This window comes from Cheilinus undulatus, linkage group 20 (assembly GCF_018320785.1).
Source record: "Cheilinus undulatus linkage group 20, ASM1832078v1, whole genome shotgun sequence".
In the NCBI taxonomy this organism is placed as follows: domain Eukaryota; kingdom Metazoa; phylum Chordata; class Actinopteri; order Labriformes; family Labridae; genus Cheilinus; species Cheilinus undulatus.
In genome coordinates, this window is record NC_054884.1 from 13,154,980 (window position 1) to 13,161,350 (window position 6,371).

General features: G+C 38.1%; 1 non-coding gene across 1 annotated transcript; it reads right to left on the minus strand.

Moving 5' to 3' along the window:
• Positions 1 to 2,637: 2,637 nt before the first annotated feature.
• Positions 2,638 to 2,731, minus strand: trnai-uau. Its single transcript has 2 exons — positions 2,694 to 2,731; positions 2,638 to 2,673 (listed from the first exon to the last, which is right to left on the minus strand). It is a non-coding gene; the product is annotated as a tRNA-Ile (tRNA).
• Positions 2,732 to 6,371: the final 3,640 nt, after the last annotated feature.

The window sequence follows — 6,371 nt, forward strand, 5'->3', positions numbered from 1 at the left end:
ATAGCTATTCCGCAAAGGGGAGACACTAAACCCCTCTTAGAGTGGTATTTCAAAAGTCTTTAGTGAAATTTTTTTCACTGGACAAGTGCATAGGAGAGGAAAACTGCAAGCAAACTTCTGTGTGCTGTCTAAATTGCAGAAAATCATTAGAAATGTTTTTCATGCTTCTGCTAATTTGTAGAACTAAATGCAAATAAAAACCAGTATTTCTTGACTTCTATTTTTGTTGACAAGGTGTCAAAACAAGCATGAATATGGTCTGATTTTACTAGTTTCACACAGAAGACTTCATTCTGGTGTTGTGACTGCAATGTACAGCTAAAGGTGATTCTGGATGGCCACTAGATGGCGCCCCAAGCATGTTAACCTCCAGATCAAGTGTTACTAGTGCTGTGGTAAGAAGGCATCAATTTCTGCAGCATTGTTGCGCTGTTCTTTGGGATTTGAATGTCATTAATTCAAGCAGAAGGTTTATTAGCGTGCAGAACTCTTATTGCTGCTCCCTGATTCTCCATGTGTGTTGCTCCACTGGGTTTGATATCGCACATACACCCACACATGCACATACACATGCATGCAAACACAATCACTCTAGCATTCATTAAGTCTTGTCTGTAATTAAGTTTAAATAAGTGTGCACTTATGATAGAGGGCAGCTCTGGGAGCATTCAGAGTGATCTGAATACAAATATAACTCAGTATTTTGCACTGGCGACTGCAGAAAATCAATTTGTAACTGTCTAACAGGTTCTCCAGGTGTCAAAGGTCAAACATTCATAATGTTTTAATGGAAATAAAAAAGTTAAAACTGTGGGAGTTGCTTCAATATCTAACCATCATGCATTTTGAAAATTCATGCATCTGAAGCAGGACTCATTTAAAAACTAGTCACATAGTGAATTGTACCGGTGTGGCCTTCAGGGAGAAACTTGTCCGATGTAACACGCACGCACAAACACACACACACACACAGAAATAATAAGAAGCAGCGATGGAGACCTTTGCTACGGCTAGCCACTGTTATTGATTGTCTAAAGATTGTCTGACATTTTGGTCATAAGGTTACCTAAGGGCTGATGGGATTGCTGTCCATCTTTTTTCCTCTTTTTATGAAGTTTTGTTCATATGTAGCCTACACTGCTGACATTTTATCTACGGAGGTTAAAGAATTAAAAAGAGGCTCAGTAGAAAAGCTTGATGAAAACTTTAATCCGGCTCAGAAGTCTGTAGCTCATGAAGCCAGCACAAGAAGCAAAATTGTAAAGTCTGAAACACTTTTAAAAAACTTGCAACAAAATTTCAAGGTCGGTTCGATTGCAAAATATCAAAGTCTATAACCCTTTTACAAAATTTATAACAAAATGACAAAGTCGGATAAAAAATAAAGTATGAAACGCTTTTACAAAAGTTTTTTTTGAAAGGTTTATTTTTGGGCATTTATTTGGTAGTGGATAGAGTCAGAAACGGGGACAGGGGAGAGGCACGTGGTGGGGGGCCTCAGGCCGGATTTGAGCCTGGGCTGTCCGCGTACATGGGGTGTGCCTTAACCACCTGCGCCCCACGCTTACACAAAATTTTAAACAAATTTAAAAGTCCATTAAAAAATAAAGTCAGAAACCCTTTTACTACTTGAAACACTTTTACAAGTCTGGTACAAAATTAGGAAGTCTTAAACACTTTTACAAAAGTTGAAACAAGATCTTGAAGTCTGTTACAAAATATCAAGGTCTAAAAAACTCTTACAAAATTTGAAATACTTTTAAAAAGTTGGATATAAAATAAAGTTTAAATCGCTATTACAAAACTTGTCCATTACAAAATTTCAAAGTCTGAAAGATTTTTACAAACTTAAAACAAATTGTACAAAGTCTGAAACACTTTTACAAAACTTGAAACAAATTAACAAGGTCTGAAACACTATTACAGAACTTGAAACAGATTTACGTCTATTACAAAATTACAAAATCTGAAATGCTTTACAAAATTTAAAACAAATTTACAAATGCCGATACAAAAGTCTGAAACACTTTTGCAAAGCTTGAAACAGATTTACAAAGTCCAATACAAAATATCAAAGTCTGAAACACTTTCACAAGATTGAATGAAATTTACAAAGTCTGAGACAAGGTAACAATGTCTGCAACACTTTTACAACACTTGAAACACATTTACAAAGTCAGTTAAAAATGTACAAGATCTGAAACACTTTAAAAAACAGACGTAAAAGGTAAGTAACCACTTTGTTTCATCCTTCATAAAAGTGTTTTTAAGACTGAATTTGTTTCATGAATTATAAAAAATGTTTTGGTTATTGTAAATGTGTTTCAAGCTTTGTAAAAGTGTTGTATTGCACTAACTTTTTTGTGAAAAATAAAAGCACATTTGAATTTGAGCAACACATTTTAAAAAAGTAGGGACAGGGCCATGTTTACCATTGTGTAGCAACAGTCTGCAAATGTCTGGAAAGTGAAGGAGACCAGTTGCTGGAGTTTCGACAGAGGAATGTTGCATTTTTATCTGATGTGGGATTCTAGCTGGACAACAATCCTGGGTTTTCTTTAACTGATTCTTTTTGTATTATCACAGTTAAGCAGGTACCCTGTTTGTTTGATGTTTAATCTGGAATTAAAACTCAGTTGCTCCAGGTGAGGCTCGAACTCACAACCTCGGCATCACTCTGCAGGTTACTGTCTTATAAGTACCGCGCGCTAACCGATTGCGCCACTGGAGCCTGATGTTTGGTGTGGACTTATCCCAAGTTTTTTTGTATTGGGATTTTATATTACTAACAATGTTAATCCTAAGAACATAGTTATAATGATCTTTTTCATGACATCCATGTCTGTCCCACTCCAGGTTCAAATAAATAGATGAAATATTTCAGTTAACTTGACCACTTGTTTGAGGTCTTCTTTTTTCCTTTTATACTACACTGGCTATCCTGTTAGTGAATTATGATCAAACAAAACCAAATAAAAGTATGCACATTTATTGTCCCACAAGAAAGAAATCCATACCAACATTACCCTGTTATCCTATAGTCTGGTTCTAGTGGTGCAATTGGTCAGTGTGTTGTACTTTAAGACAGTAACCAGCAGTGATGCTGAGGTTGTGAGTTCAAGCCTCACCTAGAGCTGTGGGTTTTTAACCTGGTAGGTAAATTAAAATAACCATCATGAGTAGATGATGGTTTACCACTAACAATTCACCAACCACTTATGGCACACCCCTCCAGCAGTTGTGTGTGAAAACCCAACCTTTATATATAAAACTCAGTGTTACTGTGAACTACATGGAATAATCCATTTTATAAGCCCACTCTGATTATTTAGCCTTATAGCCATACCTCATATATCCCATGCCATGGAAACCATGACATTGATATGTGAAACTGTCTATCTTCCATGTCAGGTTAGATCACAACCTAATATGAAGAAACACAGTTTACTAAATAATGTTTTAAGTCATGTTACGTGAGCTTTAACTACACCTGTTTAGATCCTAAGAGGCGTTAAGCATGGCACAATCTTCACAAGTTTCAGTGCCAACTCTTTCCATTTTAATATACAGTCTCACTACAAATTGCATGCAGGACATAAAAGAAAAAATAAAACCCCACCTCATACTAGCAATATGATTGATAATTATCAGTTCATTTGCTTGATACTTTAGCGAAGTTGCATTATAGGCGAGCTGTTAACGCAACATGAAAATTGGAGCCTTTCTAAATGGCAAGTTTAGGCTTGTTAGCAAGCTGTTGCTAGCAGACTCTACTTAATAAAATATAGCTTAATTATAGCTCTTAGCTTAGTTGTATCTATCAAGAGTAATCTTTTAGCAAGCAATTGACCAAAATGTCCTCCTCATCTCAATGAACACCTGTGCAAACATCTGGCTCTTAAGCTGCTAAATGCTCCACTGTGCTAAGAAGCTAATGGCTAACGTGTCTCTCTGCTCATGGTGTGGGCAGTTACGTAGTTGTAATTTTTGGTTTTAACACCTTATTTCTGCTGTGAACTGTGTAAAATGTACATTTCAAATAGTATTAGGAGTAAGATAACAAGCTAGGGCACAAAAACAAGAAGCTTTATAGGCTACAAAGCCCTCTGGAGCTAACAGGAGCTGCAGTGTCAACCGATACATCTCTCTGGGTTTATCAGTAGCAGACTGTCATATTCATACATTTGTATAACATTACTGCTTCATGCAGATCTTAATGAGATATAAGTGTCATATACTACACATGTGACATTGTGTGATCTAATATTACTAGCCCCCTCCTCTTTTTTGGCACTCTAAAATCTGCTGGAGAAACTAATAGAGACAAATTAATGACCCGCCGACATTCAGGTCCTGAAAAATCATCCACGGGCTCATCTTATTCTGTCATCTGTGGGTGCTTTGTCTAATAGATGCTGCACCCAAAGCTATTAGACCCCCTCCCCCGTCTCACCGCCACCCCCATCCCCTGCAGACTCCTTAAAGAAAATTACCCCCCCACACACACACACACACACATCCACCCACCCCTCTTACACGCATACACTTCTTCTCCTTTTTGCTTCAGTCCAGATTCATCCTGTCACGTCGTCCTCCTGTTCATTTCATGCCTCCCAATTTCCATCACTCATTCATCACTTGGTTTTCCCAATACCCCTCCCCCCTCCAGTGCTCTCGACTCTCCATCACGGCTCCTATAGAGATGGTAATGTGACATGAAGAGGATGGTATCCACGAACCATTGATCAGCATCAAACGAGGCACTTTAGGTACCTCGTAGGTACTTCTCTGACCTGTTCCTTTTTTGTTCCTTTCCTTGCCTCATTTTATTTCAAATTGATCTTTAATTAAGGAAGAAAATTAAAGTTTTGCTGCATTTTCTGCCTGATATCATAATCCAATTTGTATTTTCAGTTCCAGAGGAAGGTATTTTCACCTCGGTAATTTCTTGACATAAACATATTTCAGCCTACAAGAAGTCAATTTTTAGTCAGACAAACACAATAAATCAACTTCTTTAAAATGTCATGTGAACTTACTGATTGTTAATAAGCTATATGGACAAAAGTATTCGGTCAAATCTGATAATTATTGAATTCAGTCTTCATTTGCAAACATTTGTGATACAAATGGGTTGTTGTGAAGAGCATACCACAGCTGGCACAAAACACAAAAACTGTATGGCAGGTGCTTCATTGAATGGGTTTCCATGGCCGAGCAGCTGCATGCAAGCCTCATGTACAGGTCTTGAAATTGCACTCTATTTAAAGTTATATGTTGGTCAATAGTCCTTAAAAATGTTAAAGTGTATTTTTTTGTGTAAATTCATGTGTATTTTATAAAATAGAAAGTCACTAAATAACCAATATCTGTCACACTTATATGCTATACTCAGTATGTCCAGGAGATGGTGCTCTACACACACAGTGACAAGAATTTTTAGTTCTGGGCTAGGGGTTAAAGAGCTAGATAGCAGCAGGAACGTCAGAACGCGCTAGTAACTGGGTGACGTCTTTGTCCTCAGGTTAATACACTGATTAAAGCACATTTAAACGGTACAAAATACAAGCAGGTTAATTCATAAACTATGGGAGAAATGCCACAAGTGACTGAGTGATTATGTTGTTAAATTTGAGTTTTGGATGATATTAGCCACTTGATTTTTCACGCTAACGTGTTAGCTTTATGCTAGCAGGTGCTAGCTTGCTGTCCATTTATACCTAAAGTGCTGTGTTAAAGCTACAGTAAGCTGTTGCTAAAGTGAATGAAGGATGATGTAGTAAATGTCACATAAGCACAATTATGTGATGTTAAAAATACGTTTATTAAAGGGATACTTCAACATTTTGACAAATTTGCCCATTGCCATAACTCCTATAGTCTTAGTAGGTAGGTAGGTTCACTTCCTTTAGTTGTCAGTGCAAGCTTTTTCTAGAACTGGGGAGACTGATATACCAGCTGCGCAGCTAACGCTATGGAGATAGATGGTATTTTTGGCTTTCCCTCATCAAACTCATCAAATACGCCATCCAACGACTCCAAAATGCTCTCCTGGACAAGTTGTGACCTGCACATTCACCCAAGAGGGTCTGGCTGCAGCCCTCAAGCAAACCTCTACACTGGGGCGTTCAGCTGGAGAGCTCTACGCCGGGCAAAACCTCTTCGCTGGGGTGTGATGTACATTGCCCAAGCCTACGCTGGGGCGTGCAGCGTGTTAGCTGTTGTTAGCATGATCTAGCTGTTGTTAGCATGACTACACTGCTGTGCTTATGACACATTAGCATAGCCCTGTATGCTGGACTACGCCCCAACTTAGGGGTCTACACTGGACCGTGCAGTAGCAGACGCCGACCCACCTATTAAAACCCAAC